This window comes from Myotis nattereri (assembly GCF_964212035.1).
Source record: "Myotis nattereri genome assembly, chromosome: 1".
Classification (NCBI taxonomy): Eukaryota; Metazoa; Chordata; class Mammalia; order Chiroptera; family Vespertilionidae; genus Myotis; species Myotis nattereri.
In genome coordinates, this window is record NC_138075.1 from 157,464,471 (window position 1) to 157,486,661 (window position 22,191).

Genomic DNA, 22,191 nt, shown 5'->3' on the forward strand with positions numbered 1-22,191 from the left:
TGCTGCTTATGTTATTGTAGGAAACATTGCAGCTCAAAAAGGAGTACAAGCAAGATGTGTTACATATTCATATTAATTATATATAATTCATAAAGATTTCAATATAGCAAAGGCAAGAGATTTTGATGAAAGATGATGTTGGGGCAGGCATTCACTTTTTCCTTCACAAAAATGGAAAGAAATTACAAAAAAAGAGAAGAAAAATAGGAAAAAATCTTTATTACTGTTGAAGCTTTGTGAGGTACCCACATACCACAGATTTTTAAGCAACATATCTTAGAATTTGTATAAAGTGAGATTGCTTTCTTCTTTATTTCAATAAATATTTATTGAGTATTATTGTGTGCATGTAGAATGAATTCACCCACATGTCAGAGATTTTTAAGGAATGTCAGCTATACTTTATATGGATTAAGTCATATTGCTTACTTCAATAAATATTTGTTAACATTTATTAAGTGCAAGCAGGAATTTAACACCCTCAGAAAGAGGTTAGTGTCAGGGAAAATAAATGGAGATATCTTTGTTGACCCTGTTCCTATCTTTTATTATGGAAGAATAAAGGTTGCCCTTGGGTTTGGGCCCAGAAAACAGGGGATACTTCTATTCAAAGCTTTTTTTCCAGGCCCGGATGGCATCTTTCAGATTGCTCTCTCTCTGGCTGGAAGTTTAAGGAAGCCAGACCACCTGCCACCACAGGGGCCTTTACTGGTCCCCGAGAAGGGGGTTCACCATGACCCATGGGGCATTTTCCTGAGTTTTGGAATTGGAGGAGCTTCAAAATTGAATAATGGGGATGGGAAATCCTATCTCTTGTCAGGCAGCAGCTCTACAAAAGCACACACATGCACACATACATACATGTTTAGTTTTTTATTTTATTTTATGAAAGTGGCAGACTATAAATGATTTTCTGAATCTTGGCTTTTCTCATTAAAATATTGTACAAATCGTTCTGACTGGACTTATATAGTTACGATTTATTCTACTTTAAATGACAGCATATATACATATATATATTAATTTATATAATTTATTCCCCTTGATGGGTTATTTCCTTTTTTGTTTATTTATTTGCTCATTTCACCATTACTATGAAGGTTGAAATAAACATCCTTGCATATATGTAATCAAATGCATAGAATTTTGTTTTATGGGAGAGATTTCATAGGTGGATTTCTAGGTCAAATGCTGTACTGCTTTCCTAGGGCAGCTGTAACAAAGCAACAGAGAAGATAAACTTGTTCTCTCACAGTTCTGGAGGCTAGAAGTCTAAAACCATGCTGTCATCATGGCTATGGTTCCTCTGAGACTCTGGGAGGAAACCTTACCTGTCTCTTCCTACTACTTGGTGGTGGCTGTCAAACTCTGGTGTTCCTTGGCCTGCAGTTGTAGTTCTTCAACCTCTGCCTCATCCTCACATTTCATTCTCTTTTGCGTGCCTGTCTCTGTGTCTCTTGTCCTTTCTTATAAAGACACCAGTCACACTGGATAAAAGGTTCACCCTATTCTAACGTGACATCATTTTAATTTGCATCTTTCAAAAATATTTTTTAAATCTTTTTTAAAAATTTGCATCTTAAAAGTGCATCTATAAAGACCCTATTTCCATCTACAAAAGTCCAATTCACAGGTACTAGGAGTTAGGATGTCAATATATCTTTTTTGGGTGAGGCACAGTTGAACCCACAGCACATACATATGCTAATTTTAAAATTTAACAGATCTTGCTAGACTTTTTTTCTAAATGACTGCAAGCACTTACATTTACAGTATTATGTATGAGCATGTAATATTTATCCATATGTTATCCACTGTTATCTATATTTTCTTATCAATTTGGCATATTTGTTACATCAATTTCCATTTATCTGATTTATTTTGAACTTGAGCCTCTTTTTCATATTTTTGAACCCATAGATTATTTTCAACTTTTTTACATCAATTTATAAGTGCTCTTTATAATATATGTCATAACTCTTCATAACCTTTGTAAATCTTTTTTCTAACACTATATCTCTACTGACTTTGTTATGGCATCTTTTCCAATACAAACAAACATTCTTAATTTTTACAAAGTCAAATATGATCTTATAAACCAATATCACTCCAATTAATTTAATTTAAAAAAGAAAAAATATACCAGATAAGTAAACATTTGCTTCATATATAAAGAGATACTATAAACCAATATGAAAAGGTCAACCCAATACGATCTATTTTCTCACAATTCTGGAGGCTGAGAGTCCAAGATTAGGGTGCCAGCTGCATTGGTTCTAAGTGAGAAATCTCCTTCTGCCTTTTAGCTGTGTCTTCACATAGCAGAAAGAGGAGAGATTTCTCTTTCTTCTTATCAGGTGGCAGTCCTATTGGATTAAGGTCCTAACGTTATGACCTCATTTAATCTTAATTACCTCCTAAAGACTCTATTCTCCGAAAGAGATACATTGGGGTGTAGGTCTTTAACATGTGAATTTGGGGAGGCAATTCAGTCCAGAGCACACTTTATGAAGTTTAAATACAAACAAAAGCGAACTAATGTATTGTGTAAACATTTATATATATTTAGAAAGACCACAAAGGAAATAATGCAACAGGAAAAAAACAGATGCAAAATTTCTTGATGACACGGGGAGAGGCCAGGATGTATTTGGAATAATATGCGCAGAAAAATTTTATTACAACACATACCAATTGATCACCTTATTTTCTCTGGTTGGTGGAATTATGAATGATAGTCTTTCTAATGTTTCTATTTTTCCTAAAATATACGTCTGTGTTAAACTGATGTTTAACCAAAACAAAGGCAAAAGAAGCTCACATCTAAGGCCAGCAGCCAGCAGAAACACCACTTCAGGACCATCTTTTACAAGGAAGCCACACTCATGATGTGACAGCAGCCACGTGAGGGAGAACGCCCTGGCAGACGGTACTCAGGGCTGCAGGGCATTGGGCACTGTGGGCTTCTCTGCCAAGCCTCTTCCAGAACATTTAAATAAAAATAAATTTTATTGCTAAATAGCTCAGTTATTAGATGGGAAATTGAGGGAGTTCTGGCTGCAGGTATTTCTTCATTTCGAGGCGTGACTGTTTCTTGAGTACTTGTCAGATTAAAAGAACTAGCTTCCTAGGCTGGGTTTTATTTACTGTCATTATTAATGATCCAAAGGATGAAGTAAACACAGAGCCAGTTAAGCCTGGAGGGATTGCTAACACCTGGGAAAACAAAAGAACCCAGGAATTTCAATATTGTTGCTCTACTTCTAACTGCTGAATTTAAAATTAGCTATTAAAATCCGAGTACTCTCAACTTTATTAATTTTTTTAGGACATACAACACTGTTAAGCGATGTTATTTTGCTTTTAAAAGATTACAAGAAAAGGTCTCTTTATTTATAACTGTATTCTAAAGAAAGTGCCCCAAAGTATCCTACAAATATATATTGAGGGTGACGATGTATTGCTTAGTAGAGACAACTTTTCCACCTCAGTAGAATTACATTGCCCGAAGGCTGCCTCTAACTTTGAAGTCCCACTAATGAGGAAGGAAACCTCAGGGACTTACACATAAACCAGCATATCGAAGGACCTATGGGTTTTCAATAGACATGCTTTTATCCCCCTGGAGGATGTAGAAGGCCTTCTGCGGGACTTTCCAGCAATGAGGAATCATAGATGGCAATGCTGGGTGTATAGATGGTGTGGTGAATAGTATGTGTGCATTGTGTGTTTATAGCTAGTGGTTATATGATTTATAACCAAGGGACAGTACAACCTGTCAGGGCCAGGAAGGACATGTTGCAAAAGTAAAGAAAAACAAAGTATCTGCTACTAAAGACTATATTCTGAACACAAGAATATAGTACTTTGAAATGTGGAAGCATGCATGATGATGAGCATATCTCTGTGGTAATGGGAATAAAAACAAAAATTAAAACAAATATACAGGAGTCTGTGGCTGCACGGAGAACCCAGTTTTCAAGAGTACACATATACAGAAGACATAACAAGGATACAGGCCCTTAGACCCAAAAGCAAAATCCTTTAAGAACTGAATCAGAAACTCAGAATAAACCGAAACTCAAATGTGTGAAAAAATCAACCCCCAAAAAACTTATTTTAAAACTTTTTGAGTCACTACAGGTTTGTGAATACATAACCATTCGATTTCCATTTTTACTATTTCTTCATCAGAAGACTGGTATTTAATATGAAGAGGCAGAAAGACTTTAGCAAGGAAGACATGTATGGCCGAGACAATGCTAAGCGTGCACAACCATTTCATTTTTGCTCCTGAATAATGAGATACTATATTTCCCAGTCGTGCTTCTAGTTCTAGGCAATTCAAGGTGGTGAAAGGGCTGTGCCTCAGGTTTTTTAGTCTGAGCTCCATAAATCTCCTGCCCAAGATCCAAGATCTTCAGTTGGCTTTCTCTTTGTTCTCTTGGCCACAAGCCAGAGACAAGGAATACAACAGATTCTTTGATGTCTCAAGTACACAAAAGAGCCACTGGATGGAAGGAGCTGGATCTTCAAGTCACCTTTTGAGGAAAGACTCTGGTAGATTTGCCATATAGATAGTTGTCATTCATATTGGAATTAGCATGAGTAAGAAATTAATGTGGATTATGTTAAACCATTGATTTGGCATGGGTGGAGGTAGGGTGAAAGGGTGGTATTTGTAATAGCTTTTAGCCTACCCTGTACTAATACTAGATTAAAGCTGAAATAATAAAAATGCCTTTCTTGAAGTAATATTTAATGTATTTTTAAAAACTTACAAATGTATTTACAGAATATTCTTTAATTATCTTTAAGTATTTTGGGCAATGTAAAAAGTACCAAAAAGCTATAAAGTGACTAATGCAAAGTTTTTTAAGAAAAGACACATTGGTGAGCTTTATGTCAATTTCTGGCAAGTAATATCTAATGAATTATTGAATAGGTAACTTGTGAGTAGATTAAAGGAAAGTACTGATTACCAGGTGTCAGCTTTGATTTGCCAAGAGCAAGACATATTATACCTATCTGTTTTCCTATTTGAAAATTGTTTCTAGGCCAGTGTCCAAGGATTGGAATATAGGGTCTTCTTGTGGATGACATAAGCAAGAGTATAAAATGAGAGCATTCAGAGTATATCTAGTATCTTATGGTTAATGTTTAATAACTCAAATTGATATGTCACCAGCTTTTTAAAAAAATATTTGGCTTTTAAGAAAACACGCAATAATATTGTAATGACTATGTGTGGTGTGAGGTGGGTGCTGGAAATATTGGGGGAATGTTTTGTGAGGTATATGGTTGTCTAACCCCTATGCTATACACTTGAAGTTAATACAAAATAACACTGATTATAAACTGTCATTAAAAAGAAACTAGAAGTAATAAAATGCAATAAAATTGATTCAATTGTGCCCAGTATTTGTACAATGACTTTTAGTTTAAAAAGCATTATTACTTACACTAGAGGCCCAGTGCACGAATTTGTGCACCAGTGGGGTCCCTCAGCCTGCCTGCAGGATTGGGCCAAAACCAGCTCTTCAATATCCCCCAAGGGGTCCCAGATTGCAAGAGAGTGCCTGCCAGGCCAAGGGACCCCACCAGCAAGCTAACCTATCCCAGCAGCAAGCTAACCTACCAGTCAGAGCATCTGACCCCCGGTGGTCAGTGCATGTCATAGCAAGTGGTTGAGTGGCCTTAGCATATTATGCTTTGATTGGTTGAATGGCTGACTGGTCAACCAGACACTTAGCATATTAGGCTTTTATGATATAAGATTTCCCATTTTGATTTTTATAACAATGAGCAGAGGAGAAAATTGAGAGGAAGGTAACTTATTGAAACAATACAGTATGTTACAGCTGGGATTGGCCTAGAGTTTCTGATTCTGCTACTACGTCATTTTGCCTCTTGTTTAAAGTAAATTCTAAAAATGCTTTATATTTATTTCAATGCTAGGTTTTGACAAAACAAACCTATTAGATAAGATTACTATTATACAATATCATAAAATGGTACTCTGATGCTATATTATTAAAGGACTATTTGCTTCCCCCCCCCCCCCAAATTCATAGGTTGAAACTTTACTTCCAACCATCTGATGGTATCAGAAGGTGGGACCTTTAGGAGAAAATTAGGATTAGATGAGGTCATGAGGGTGGGACTCTCACAAAGAGAATTAGTGTCCTTAAAAGGCTCAAAAGAGCCTGGCTGGTATGGCGCAGTTGGTTGAGCCTAGTCCAAGCCTGGGTGGTTCATTTGGTTAGAGCATCATCCTGTACACCAAAAGTGGCAAGTTCAATTCCAGGTCAGGCCACATACTTAGGTTGTAGGTTGAATCCCTGATTGGAGTGCCTATAGGAGCCAATCAATTGATGTTTCTCTCTCACATTGTTCTCTCTTCTCTCTCTCTCTTCTCTCTCTCTCTCTCTCTCTCTCTCTCTCTCTCTCTCTCTCTCTAAAGAAGAAAAAAAGGTCACAAGCACAAGAGAGCTCTGCTCTCTACCATGTGATGAAACAATGAGAAGTTGGAGGCCTTACCAGTACTCAACCATTCTGGCACTCTAACCTTGGTCTATGGTATTTTTGTTATAGAAGCCCAAGCTAAGACATGCTCTACTAATGGAGCCCATGTGATATAAAAGGGAGGAGGGCTTGTTTTACTTCATCTATAATTTGTGTGCTCTATTGATGCAAAAGCATCCATGATGTATGCAGTTGGGTTACCCCTCAAGAGCCACATACCAACTGTCACATGCATAATGAGAATGTGCCATTGTCAGAGGTTCTACCAGCAGAAGTCTTTCCACCTTGGAGACACTTGCCAGCTGTAATCTACTTCTGCAGTTGACATAAAACACATAAATGCATTTTATAGAAATGCTTATTAAATAGTGCATGGACAAATGCCTTTTTGAATGCAGGATAATATATTTTATCATCAAACCTTCACAATTGATACTGCACATTCTATTTTTAGAAGAGCATGTTTTTAACAGCATAGAAATAGTTTGCCCATTTTGCTCATGTAAAAAATTGCTGAAATTGTGAGTGAAGGTGAGAGTAGTAGAAGGTAAGGTCAGAGAAGTAAAAGGAGGGCCATCATGGATCCTAAAAATGACTTTTCTTTTATATTGAGAATGATGGAAAGCCACTGAGGGGATCTAAGCATAGAAGTAAACTGATGTGACTTACATTTCAATTAGGTCGAACTAAATTGAAGAGGGCAAGACTGAAAGCAGAGAAACCAGTCAGGAGATTATTGCAATAATCCAGGCAAGAAACAATACAAGTTGAATCAGATATGGTGATGGAGGTATTAAAGAGGGATGGAATTTGGGATGTACTTTGAAGGTAGAGCTAAAATGATTGGTTGAAAAATTAAATCTGGATGAGAGAAAGAGAATCCTTAACAATGCCTCAAAAGTTCTTGGCCTAAGCAACCAGAAGAATAGAGTCACCATATACTAGGACAAGTAGGATTAAGTCTGTGGTGCTTATTAGACATCTAAGAGATATCAATTGGCAACTGGATTTTAATCAGAAGTTTAAGGTAGAGGTTTGGACTGGAAGTCTAATTTTAAGGTTCACCATAGAAGTTGCTTAAAACCTTGGGTCTAGAGGAGATATGTAGAAACAAAGTACAGATAAACAAGAAGATACTTAAGGACTGAACTTTGAGAAACTCCAAGGTTTAAAAGTAAGAGAAATTAAGAGAAACCATTAATAGAGTTAGAGGATTGGAAATTCATCCAGGTACAATTTAAAAGCAGTTATTCCAAATTTGGACATTTCAAAATAAAATAAGCTCAAAATTTTGTTAAAATAATACTGTTCATAAAAAAATAAGCATAGTATTTTCAGGAATGCTTTATAGCATACTCATAATGGAAAAACAAATCTCAATGTCCAGCTGTTCTCACTTCAATGGCACAGCCCAGAAGTGTAATGGGAGTGGAGGAAAACCTGGAGATGGAAGACGGGTGTTGAAGGGTAGTCAAATGTCCAATTAGTGTTGCTGAATTATTCCATAGCCAATAGGGAGCCATGAGATAGGGGTGGACTCTAGTCAAAACAAGGGTAGGGCTGTACAATACAAGTACTTCCTATATAAACTACTTTGGGTTATATAACACTGTGTGGATCATATTAACATTATGAACACTTTACCCCAGAAAAGTAAAGATACACACACATTCACAAACAATTACAATTACAGAGGGCTCTAGAACTCTTAAACCATGGATTCCAAGTTGATGACACCTGGATTATAAAGTGCTCATCAACTCTACCTTCTTCAAGAGAAGACACTCATCAGAGAATTAAGAGAGCCTCTTGCTTTGGGCTCAGAGTGACTCTGACCCAGCTACTTGGCTGCAGCCTGACATCCTCACTGGTAGAGCTTAGAACCCATCTGCTAATAAAGAGACAATAATCATCCTAGGTGCCTGTGCCAATGGAACATAAAACTAAAAACAATTAAATCAAATGTTAGTTGTGAATTGTTAAAGTAGCTTGAGGCAGTGTCACTTACATGGCCTCAAATAATGTCTCCAGTGTTGCAGAAAGAACTATTTTCTCTCTGCACTAGAAGAGGGGTTGAGTTTATTTTTTCCCCTTCTCTTCCCTGAGCAAATCCCCATAACAAATAAAGTTACACTTGAAGACCGGATTACTCAGACTATTGGCTTTGCATGCCAATGTTTACTTTAAGTAAAAATGATACTTCTGAGAATTCAAATAATATGTTTAAGTATTTCCAGGCTACAGTTCTGCCTGCGTTTGTCTTGGCACTAGCTCGCCCTGGATGTGTCAGCTTTAAAAAAGATGACTCTTCAGTCATAGTTGAATGTCTCCATCCAGTTTCTCACATGGTCTGAACGTGTTTTTAGGGGCCCCTTGGCTATCATCATTTGATGAAAAATTTGTCATCCCATTGGCTACACAGCATCCTGATTGTAAATTCTCATCTCTTATAGAAATGGTCTAATTTTATTTAAGAAAAAATAAATTCAAAGACAGAGAAGGGATAATAAAAATCTATGAGAATAAATTGGGTGCTATAAAATTTATAATAATGGAAATAATCATCAGTAAATTTACTCTCCCAAAACACTTCAGTCCTATTCTTGTTCTCATTTTTAATACATTTATTTTACAAACATCATTAATGGGCCAGAGTCCTAAAGATGACACTAAGTTTATTTTTAAAAAACTCAGCATTTTTTCCCCCTCTTTACTTTCCCTCTCTAACTATGTTCTCCAAAGCATATTATCAGAGGATGAGAACAGTTCACATTTCCTGTGGATAACTATTGTTTGTACTTATGTTAAAATATAAGTTCTTTTAAGAGGAGAGACTAGAAACAGAAAACTGATCTTGAGTTACATGAAGCTTAAAGATGTTTTTATTCTAAAGGCATTATTTTCAGGCACTATGGCCAGAATAGTGTGGGAGATATTTTAAGGCAGTCAACGGTGAAAATGTTTATCTTCATGTATTTACTTCATTATTTAGGAATGAATCATGCTAAGTTCTATGTGACAGCACCTATAGATCCAATGATACATAGTAATTGTTCTCTTGTTTGGCAAAATTTCCTGAATGAAAAAAAATGACCTCTGATATTACATAATGGATATAAAAAGTTGAAGGGAACTCCGATGTTAGACATGATTATTTTTCAGGCTTTCTTGGAATATAAATTATATTTTCCATGAAAATTTTGAGTATTTTATAATGCTCTGAAATATTTCCCTAGAAGTTAGGAAGCTATAGAGACAAAGAGAAGATCAATAACTGCTCAGGCTCAGAGTAGAAGCAGAGAATGACTCTACTGGTAAAAGGTCATGTGAAACTTCATAAATCTATAGAAGTACTCTAAAACTGGATTGTACTGATTGCTGCACAACTGTATAAATTTTCTAAAAATCACTAGACAGTATACTTACATTGGGTAATTTTTATGATATGTATTCCTTAATTAAGGTGCATATATATACTATAACCTGAAATATATATATAGTTAAGCATTAATTCTATGCAAGACTGAGGTATCATGTAATTATAATAGTAAAATCTTAAATTAACTCTATAAATTCTAAAAAGTGATATGGGTTTTTTACAGTAGATTTTAGTGTATTTATGTAACCCTACACACTTTTAAAGAATATACTGTTTTGCCCTAATCAGTTTGGCTCAGTGGATAGAGCGTCGACCTGCAGACTGAAAGGTCCCAGGTTCAATTCTGGTCAAGCGCATGTACCTTGGTTGTGGGCACATCACCAATAGGAGGTGTGCAGGAGGCAGCTGATCTATGTTCCTAATTTTCTATCCCCCTCCCTTCCTCTCTGTAAAAAATCAATAAAATACATTTAAAAAGGAATATACTGTTTTATGATTCTTTATTAGCTATGGATTCAAAAGAAAAATCATTTCTTGGGACAAGAAAAATGTTCACAATAGATTGATATGCTGAGACTTAAAACCATGTGAAGGTTACTTGTTCATGGTTAAAGTACCATTCATCTTTCCTTTCTTGAGTTTAAAATGTGAACTTTTTATTTTCATACTGTTTACCAGGTATTTACAACTCTCTGCTTTCTAGGCACATACAAGGATGGCTCATCCTGACTTCTATGTGGCTGAGTAGCATCATATGACTAGTTCCCGCCAGTGATTTGTGAGCAGAAGTCATGCTTGTCACTTCTGTGCTGGAAAATGTAATCACTGTTGAGAAATGCAGTAGAGAGCTCTCTTTTCCATGGAGACTAGTCACTTAGGAGGCTGTGAGAGCTCCAGCACTTGCATCCCAGAGTAAGGACAGATGACGAATTCACAACTAAGTCGTGATCGATAATATATATCTTTTCACTCTGAGGTCTACATCTATTATGGAATCTATAAATCATGTGTATTTACATACATTTAATATATTTTATAAACACACATGCACACAAACATATAAAAGAGAAAGAAAGAGAAAGAAGACCCCAAACTTTTGGCAATATTTGCTTCTGTAGTGTAACCTAGCATATCCTGAATGAATGAGGAGGCAAGCATGCAGAAATGGAGATCAGTTTGAGATGAATGGAAATAAACCATGTAAGAGATCCTATTGTCTCAAACCAAGATGGTAGCAGCAGAAGTGGTGACAACTGTTCATATCTGGGATATAATTTGAAAGTAGAGATGACAAGATTGACCACTGAATTGGATAAACTAGATGAGAGAAGAGTCTGCAGCTGTGGGCAAACTACGGCCTGCGGGCCGGATCCGGCCCGTTTGAAATGAATAAAACTATTGAAATAAAAGACCGTACCCTTTTATGTAATGATGTTTACTTTGAATATATATTAGTTCACACAAACACTTCATCCATGCTTTTGTTCCGGCCCTCCGGTCCAGTTTAAGAACCCATTGTGGCCTTCGAGTCAAAAAGTTTGCCCACCCCTGGTAGGGTGAAGACAAGCTTTTTGTCATAGGTTAGAGTTGCCAGGTTTCACAATAGGGAAGATTGGTAAAGAAAGAGGTTTGAAGTGAAATATCAGGAGTTAGGTTTTGGAAAATATTAATTTTGATATGCCTATTAGATGTCTAAGTAGAAATACACACACTTTTGGAATTAATGGGTAAAGCCAGGGTGGGATACATGGATTTGTGAGTTACCAAATTAGAGAGAGCACTTAAAGCCATAGAGTTAGATGAGACTAGTTAGGTATGAATGTGCTCAGAAAGAGAAATCCCAGCACTCAGACTTGGTCAAACCAATGTTTAGAGTAGCAGTTCTCAAAACTTTTGTTTCAGGATCTTTCTACACACTTTAGATGTTATGGAACTTCTACTTATGTGGCTTATATCTATTGATAGTTACCATATTAGAACAAGAAATCAAAACTTAAAACATATATTTATTAATTAATTTATAAATAATAATTCAATTATATTATTCATGTTAACATGAATAACATACTCATTATACAAAGTAACTCTATTACCCCCCTCAAAAAAAAAATTCAGTGAGAAGTGTCCTATTACTTTAAATCTTGCAAATCTGCTCAATAAGAATAGTTGAAGTCTTATATTTGCTTCTACATTCAATCTATTTGTATATGTTTGTTTTAATTGAAATACATTAAGGAAATCCAACTTCATAAAGCTATGTGATCGGAAAAGAGATAAATATTTTAATAGATAACTTTTCAGATAATTGTGGATATTCTTCTTTGAACCTACATCCAGATTACACAAGTTCCCTTTATTAATTTCAGGAAGGCTACTAAAATAATATTGTGCCTATAAGTCCTTTAAAGTGAGAATAGTTTTCCACAGAACATGCAGCTAGTTTAGCTCGCAACTGAATCACAAAAAAAATTTTTCTTAATATTTCTATCTTGTTTCAAATACAACAGAGGAGCTTTATGCATTCTTTGCATTTGTTACACACTATTAAAAATATGTACTCATAATAGTTTTTTGTTATAGTTAATCCTCACTGGAAGATATTTTTCCATTGATTATTATTATTTTTTTAGAGAGAGTGGAAGGAAGGAGGAGAGACAGAAAGAGAGAAACATCACTGTGCGAGAGACACATTGGTTACCTCCAGCATGCATCCTGACCATGGCCAGGGATTGAGCCTGGAACCGAGATACATGCTCTTGACTGGAATAGAACCTGAGACCCTTCAGTCTACAGGCAGACTCTCTGACAGCTGAGTCAAACCGGCTAGGGCTGTACTCAGTAGACATTTAATAAAGTTAATACCTTTTACTGCTCTCTCCAGGATAATCTTTCGTGAATTTAATATACCCCCATATAGTTCAATACAGGCTAAGTTACCCACCACTGCTTTTCATCATTAGTGCAAATGCCCAAAAGAGTAAAATGGCAAGTAATATGTTGCTATTATGAAAATATTGTTGAACTTGAGGACCCTTGAAAGTCCCTCAGAGACTCCTAGATGTCAGATAATCATATTTTTAGAACCACTGGCTTAGAGATTAGTTTAAGAAATTCTTCCAGGTATTATAAGTTTGAATGGCATATTTGCAAAGCTTACAATCATACAGACCTATTGTGGAAATCATTATTTTTCATGCAAATGTGATTATGCTCCTTATGTTCCTTGTAAAAAGTGGATAGATTCTGAATGCAGTAAATACTTTCAAGGGATAGAAAAACTCATAATCACATAAACAAACTACATAATGAAGTATATTAATTAAACACTTCATGGAGGTCTCTGTCCTAAATAATGAATAAAAAGAAACATTGGTCAAGTTAATTAATACTTCATCGAAGAAGAAAAAAAAATGATGTTAGGAATGACTCCACACTGAGATAAAGCAATACGTCCTTAATTGGTTAATTTGTGAAGACTTTGGGAAGAGTCTTATCAAGGTTCCCATGACTTTGGCAATGACCACAGCTATCTATATTGCTCTCAGGACCTTTAAGGGAAGAAAAAGCATGTAAAGGAAGAGAGAGATAAGAAAATTGGGTAGGTAATTATGCAAAGGTCTTAAGTAAGGGTCATGTGATTTCCAGAAGGTCAAAAGGCAAAGTATATAATCAAAATACTGAAATAGTTGTTAACCCTAGATGCATTGTCACTTTTCAAACTGACATCCAAAAAATTTTAAGAGGCTGATAAAGGTTGTAAGAAGAAAACTGGAAGGATAGCCCTAGACTATATTAAAGGTAGCTAGATAGCAATGCTAATTAAAAATGTATATAACATAGGAATGCAAATGTCACAAAATAAAAACAACACTAAAACAAATACAAAAAAAAACATTAAGAAAATCTAAAATTAGCCGAGACCGGTTTGGCTCAGTGGATAGAGCGTTGGCTTGCGGACTGAAGGGTCCCAGGTTCGATTCCGGTCAAGGGCATGTACCTGGGTTGTGGGCACATCCCCAGTAGGAGATGTGCAGGAGGCAGCTGATTGATGTTTCTCTCTCACCGATGTTTCTGACTCTCTATCTCTCTCCCTTCCTCTCTGTAAAAAAACAATAAAATATATTTTTAAAAAAAAATCTAAAATTAGTCATGGTGAATGTAATTTGAGTTTCTTGTGTCATAAGTTAATATGAATATCAGAATTTAAAATCTTTGGAGTAGAGTTCTTAAATTGAAAACCTTTATTTTTTAAAAAACTTCTTAACTTTCTAGCATGATTATACTTTTAGTATCAGTTGACTTTTATGACTGATTATTGTGTGCCCAGTTCTGTGTGGTTACTCCACAGGACATTAAGAAATGCTCTTTTAATAGGTAATGCTAGTATAAACTTGGGCCTGAAATTTTTCTGTTTGAAGTTTTCAAATTATTAACTGAAAGCACTCTCCTAGTGTTTGTTAAATAAGAGTGCTAATCTTTGAAACACTAATAATGTAAAAGCCAACACATTTGGGGCACTTTAGTAATTAAATCTCTTGGGAAAGAATCCAAAAGGAATGACATACATGGCAATCTGCTCAAGGTGGATCCAGGTATCTTCCTAAGTACTTTTCTAATCTTTACGAAGTGGGAATTTTAGGCAATAGGTACCACTATTTGGTAGTTCAGGTTTGGGTTTACCTTACAATGGAGGAATTGACAAGTTTTTCAACAATTATAAAATGTATCAGAGGGCAGGTGCATGAATTCATGCATGGGTGGGGTCCCTAGGCCTGACCGGCAATTAGTGGAGGGATGGGGCGTGGGAGGTTGGCGGCTGACCCAAGGAGGGAGCCGGCCCTAGGCCTCCTGGGAAAGGAGCCGTATCCACCACCACCCACCCTGGTTCCCTGTCCCAGCCTGGGGCCAAAGGCCTTGGCGGGGTCGGGAGAGGAGGCAATGGTCATTGGGCCAGGCGCGGAAGGAATGGACATCAGATACTGACACTGCCATCAGCATTCCACCACCGCCCAGTTCTCCACCTCCCCCGCCTCCTTCTCTCGGTGCAATGCCGCCACCACCATGGCAGGCGGGCGGTGGGCCAATCAGAGCCTGCAGGCAGGGGTTTGCTGTGGGAGTGCGCTGACCACCAGGGGGCAGCTCCTGCACTGAGCATCTACCCCCTGGTGGTCAGTGCGCATCATTGCGACTGGTCTACCAGTCATTCCAGTTGTTTCAGTCATTCTGTCAAAATGGTTGCTTAGGCTTTTAAATATATAGATCACACACACAAAAAAAGAGATTTAGAAAGTTTTATATATCTGGACAATCAATTCTCTAATGTTATTGGAAATATCCAACTATAATTTTGTGTAAATTTAAGGTTACAAAGATGTTTGTTTACATTTATGTGGTCCTTTATATTGAAAATTTTGCATCCAATTCCTTTATGGATCAGACAGTATATTTTTACTCTCCTATTACTCTATTACCATAAGCCAAGAGTTCAATTCCATCTCAAGACAATTTATAGGTTGATTTCATACCAGGATGAAAAATAATTTATATATCTATTCTCTTTTTTAATTCAATATTATTTTGTATTAATTTCAGATAAAGTATATGATTAGCTATTCTCTTAAATGTTATTATCCTAAATTGCAGGAAATTTAGAGAAAGGATAATTTTAAAAAAGTGTTCCTTGAAAGACATTATTTTCACATTAAAAAAAATTATTGTTGAAAGTATTACATATGTCCCCTCTCCCTCCCATTGACTCCTTCTAGCTCACCCGCCCCCTACCCCAGGCCTTTCACCATATTTTTATATTTTTAATGATGTTTCTTATTCCTAAAACTTCTGGTAAATTTTTGCACATATTCATAAACACCCTTAATTTCAGGAATTGACTAGATTATGATAAATCCATTATGATTCTTATGTTGATGGTGTGAACTCAAAATATTTTTCAAAATATGAAATATTTTTATAATAAAATATACTGAAAATATTATTTCTTGGTAATAATAACATATTTAATTAGGTATTGGTTTCTATAGCATGTTATATTATTTATCCTAAAAATATTTAACTATATTTATCAGAGTAGGTTAAAAAGAGAATACTTTTCTTAGTATATTGTAAAGGTCCAATAATAAATAGGAATGTATAAAGCTAGGGTTTAAAATGATATATTGGGGTTTGATTTTCTTTTCTAATTTTTTAAATATAATCTAAACTGGTCTACTGAGAAAGCATGATATCCAGAGATAAAAACTAGAATAACAATACCAGCTTTCTCAATGGCCAATTCTCATCACTTCTTCCTGTTCATCCCCAAAGATTTAAGACCATTCTATTAAAGTAATACTATATAGATATATACCCAATATTGCAATGTCTATTTTAGGGAATGAGGAAGACTAGATAGTATATTGAGCTCTATTCTGTGAGGAGAAAATATTTCCTGGTTTTAGATATTGTAAAGATGGATAAGTAGAGAGTTTATTAAGATAAAGATGTTGCAATGCCTTCAGCCATGTAGGTTTAAAAAGAGAAATTTCTGAAAGGGAAAAAAAGAAGTGAAAGAAATGTTATTTTAAACTGAGGATATGCTGTGTGGCTAACTTTTTCTTCACTCTGTAACATTTACAAATTACTCTTCACTACCCTTTTGGATTAAGAAAAGTTGGTTCCCATAGAAACTGACTGTCTCTGATTTCACAGTCTATAGCACACAAATAACTCAACTTTCAGGAAACAAGGTGGTAGCTCAAGAGAGCTCAAGGACAAGTAGGAGGCTATACAAGCACGCCTGGACTGGGGAAAATTACTGACCTGGAATGTTAAATAAATGGTGGTTGAAAGACTTTCAATCGTAAAAATAACATGAGCTCTTATCCAACTACTTTCTATAGTGGGCAGGGATGAGAACATAGAATTTATAGAACCTTTTAAGAGCTAAAATGTCTCCACCAGTGTGCATGCCACCTTAGGACAGAGGCAGAGCTATCCAGTGCTTAGTGAATTCTGGAGTCAGCTCTTTCAGCCCAAATCCTGGATCTGCCACTCTGTAAGTGTATGATCTTCCAAAAGTTGCCACCACTTTCTAAGCTTCTGTTTTATTATTTGTAGGGTAGGGTCGGGGGAATATGTTCCTGGTACATTTTTTAAGATAATTAAATTAGTTTCAACAGATCAAATGATTTAGAACTCTGTCTGCCAAGTCATATTAAGCATTCAACACATTTTACCAATTATTAAGAACTTGTCCCAAATCTATTTAAATCATAAAATAGTGTACACTATTAGGCCAAATTTGGAAAGTGGAAGGAAGCTAATTGCCCAGACTTTAATAATGTTAAAAACTGTTCATATATTTAAAATATTTTCTTCCTATCTTTTTATGTGCATGTCTGTTCCTAAATATACATAAATATACTTTAATGATATAATATGGTATCCTGTTCTTTCTTATTTAATATAAATATAAAAATTTCTCTAAGTACTTATATTTCATAATATTCCATCACGTTTAATGCCATTTACTGAAGAAAACCTCTCAGTAATATCACTATTACTTTAAAATATTAAATTTTATGGATACCAGTGTATATGCGTACATTGGTCTTCCTATTTGGTTGCATTGATTCATTTCTTTAGTCTTGCAAGAAAATCTTACTACTTTAGTAACTATAGCTTTGGGGCTTTAATTAATATTTTATATTAATAAATTTATAATTTTGATAGTTATAAAAATGACTCAGTTGTTTTATTTTTATTTCCAGATGATTCTTTTATTTTATTTTATTGTCTAAAGTTTTACATATGTCTTCTTTCCCCCCAATTAACCCCTCCCCCCAAGCCATTCTCACCCCGGGCAAGCCCGCACCACCCCAGTGTCTGTGTTCATTGGTTATGCCAATATGCATGCATACAAGTCCTTTGGTTGCTCTCTAATCCTTCCTCCCCTACCATATGTCTCTGGATTTATTCTTGTTCATCAAATTATGTTGATCACTATATCCCACATATGAGTGAGATCATGTGATATTTATCTTTCTCCAATTGGCTTATTTAGCTTAGTGTAATGCTCTCTAGTTCCATCCATGCTGTTGCAAATGGTAAAAATTCCTTCTTTTTTATAGCGGCATTGTATTCCATTGTGTAGATGTACCACAGTTTTTAATCCACTTATCTGCTGATGGGCACTTAGGCTTTGAGCATGTTCTCACATGTCTCTGGGCCTTCTGTATGCCCTCTTTTGAAAAGTGTCTATTTAGATCCTTTGCCCATTTTTTATTGGATCATTTATCTTCCTTTTGTATGAGCTCTCTGGAAATTTTGGAGATTAAACCCTTATCATATCATTGGTGAATATGTTCTTCCATGCAGTGGACTTTCTTGTTGTTTCCAGATGATTCTTAAATAAACTTATAGAAAGTCCAAAAACAAAACAAAACATGCCATTATTGGAATTTTAATCCAGATTTGTATTAAAGTGCATTTGGATATGAAGGAAAATATATTGATTAAATTGAATATTGCCATCCAGAAACAACATATGTTTTGTTTATTAACATCTGTTTTTATTTCTCTCCACAAGAATTTGGTAGTGTTTTCTCTTTTTAAAAAATTACTTATAGTTTCTAATGGGTTATTTTTGGTGTACAGAACTGATGCTTTTACATCTTCATCTTGTTTTCAGTCACTGAACTCTCGAGTTAACTTCTCACGTTTTTATATTTAATATTTTTCATTTTCTACTTAATACTTTCATTATTCGTCAAGAAAGAACACTTTAGTCTGGGTTTTGAAATAATGTTTCAAAATATGGCAGTCACTCTCCCAGCTGACTGTGTAGATGTCTCTAATCAGCAGTAAAGAAAGAGCCTTTCTTCTTATCTTTCTTTGACATTGCAGGTCATTTGCCCCTACATATATCTTATTTAATGTCTGGCAGGACCCGAGAATTTGTTGACTCACTTTCCCTGTACTCTTCTGTGTAGCACAGGTGGGCTTATCCCCCCAGGCTGTGTCCAGTTGTATATTTGGGGGTAGGGCCTGGTGCTAAAAGAGATACTGGGCATACATCCCTCTTCTCTGCTCCCAGTGAAAATATGACAGTAGTGATGTTCCATCTGTGGCTTTAGCCTTTGTCTGGCAGGTGCACCATGGCTACAAGGATCTCGTAGGCTCTACTAACATGATGCTCTTCTCTGCCCTTTCTGCCTGGAGGTGATGGTCACTGCCTGCTTTGATAACCTCTGGATTGCCTCATTATTCCTGTTTACTTTTAACTTTCTCATTCCCAAGACTAAACTCCCCCTATTTTATTTTTTTTAATATATTTTTATTGATTTCAGAGAGAAAGAGAGAGGGAGAAAGAGATAGAAACATCAATGATGAGAGAGAATCATTGATTGGCTGCCTCCTGCATGTCCCCCACTGGGGATTGAGCCCACAACCCGGGCATGTGCCCTTGATCAGAATTGAACATGGGATCCTTCAGTCCACAAGCCAATGCTCTATTCACTGAGCCAAACCAGCTAGGGCAACTCCCTCTATTTTAAATTCTCAAGTGAATTTTGTCTCCTAATTAGATCTTGACTGATCCATCCCCTCCAACCATGCCCCCCCCCCACCACCCCTCACAGCCTCAAATCTGATTTTGTATTTCTTCTTAAATTGTTGCAGAAAAGAATGTTGCCAAACCAACCACCACCTAAAACAGGAGAGTATAATATTCTAAAAGAACTTCTACAATGGCCCTACCATGTGCAACAAGTGAGGAAAGTTGTGGGGACCTTGGTGCAAGGGGTCAACAATGTGACTTTTTCATGCAGCATCAGTATCTTTCTCCAAGAGTGCTGCCATATTGAGATGACATGGAAATGCATAGGGCCTGATCTCAGAAAATTTGATAGAACGGTTTTACATTTCTACAGAACTAAAAGGTTGTCACTTAAAATGGCAGTGACTATATATTCACTGGTAAATTCACTTTTGCCAATGCCATATGAATTGTCTTCACAAGAGAATATAAGATGGAGACATTATTCACTGAGTCATTTCCCTAATACTGCTTGGAATGGGAGACCTGGTCTATTAACCTTGTTATTAAAATTAGGTGTACCATTGATACACCCTTCCAGAGGTTCGAATGTTGCTAAGACTCTGAGAATCTGAATCTTTCTATTACCAACATACCACCTCACACACTAGACTATAAGCTCCATAACAGCACATCTGTGTGAGTGACTTCTGTGCCCTAGCCCCTAGAAAGCTGTGGCACACATGAGATATGCAATATGTATTTGATGAATAAAAATAAATGAATAAATGAGTTAGGAGTGGAGGAAGTGGGCTATCTGGCTCACAATGTGGACATTGTCTTTCTTCACCTTCTCATATTTAGAAGTGGTCAACTTAGCTCTACCTTATGACTTTCTCCGCTCCATACACCTATAGTAACAATAATATCTTTGTATTTTCAACAGAAGTTTCAGAGAGGACTCCATTTTGTATGTTAAAAAAAAGAGAGAGAATACAATACAAACTAAACAACTTCAAAAGCACTGAGTCTCCCCACAATTAACAGTGGTTTCTTATTTAATGTCTGGCAGGAAGCAAGCATTTGTTGACTTCCTTGAGAGTGAAAAAAGAAAGCCCTTTGGTAAGGTCCCCCTACATTTTCCTTCTGAATTTCAAAGCTTGTGTGCATCTAAAACAACCCAGCGATTGACACAGTGGTTCTTCTTGTTTTTAACATCGCAGTCTTCTGGATTCTAAATGTAAAAGTTTCAACTTTTGCGCTGGAAAACTACCCTGGAAATTTAGCAGGTGATAGACTGGTATCACAAAGCACAGTGCCTTTAATTAATCTCTTTGTTCTCCCTTCATGGGCCTCCTGTTCAGTCATCTTTTTGTTCATCAATTGAGATCTACTCTAGCCTTACCAAGGCCTACCCAGGCAATAGGAAATGGTATTGAATCTAGTGCACTGCAATATTTTTCCCATCAACCGAGGACATTGTGAGTTTTCTCATCCATTAAACAGAGTTAATTAAACCTGCACCCTTCCTAATCACAGGGGTGCATTTTGAATTAACAGAATCATATTTTAAAAACACATTGGGCTTCATAAGGAAAGGACCTGCATAAATGCAAGCTATTATCATTATTAGTGTGTTGATTTATTAATGACAACCACACCTACATCACTATAAACAACCTGCCTGCTTTTTCTTGTGCAATCCCAGCTTCCACACCGTCCTCTGCATCGCTGAGCTGCGGTGCTGCACAGTTGTGCAACCCATCCCGAGGGTGCCGCAAGATGCTGCAGGGAATTTTACAGAAAAACAAGAATGAGGGGTTTCGATACTGGATGTGCTCCAGCTGTGCAATTCAAAATAAATTATGCTCGTGAGCATTCTTTCTTCACCTCTGACCCACACTGCTTTCACTTTACACACAAATGTACTACATTTTAAGTTAATTTTTGAAAGTAATTAGTTACATGGCTCAGCTAATACTATCCAATACGTTGTAGTCTATTTTCTCCTTTTAAAAAGCAGTTTTTATCAATTTTGGGATGATTTAATAATACATATTTAAATGGAGCTGAAAATAGACCAAGCTTTGTGAATTAGTTAAAGCAGGGTAATTAATAACAATGCTTCCATGAAAATATATATTGTACATCGAAGGCTTTTTTGGCATAACCAAATTTGCTAGTAAATTTTTTTCTATAAATTAAATTCATTATCAAAAATACTTAGTGAACCGGCCTTTAAAATTCCATTAAATCCCTTTGAACAACTTTAATTAAAATCTTCTGAATTCCTAGTGTGTTTCTCTTTCAATTTATGGAAAAAAATACTTTAGACTAAACCCTCAGGATTACAAGCCTATAACAACCATTTATAATCATAGGTCTTGAGATATCTGTCACAGCTTTAAAGGCATCTCATCTTTAATACAATGCTTTAAGCTGACAAAAATGGAAATGGCTCCAATCAGGAAAATAATATTTCATAGAAACTATGACTTATCCTTCTCCCCAACAGTGTTAATCAGATTTCATTTATTTTTATAGCATGCCAGGCATTAGCATTACCCTGGAGACACAGCCCCCTTTCTATTTGTCCTTGGATAAGTTATCTGCTGCATTAGGATAACTTTCTTCCTCAAGATAAATGTTTCCTGATAAAACAATATTATTAACCTGTAGCAATTGCGATGTGAAATAAATGCAGTTGTCAAGTCCAACTTTGAAGTGGGGAAAGAACTGTGACAGATTTAAAAAC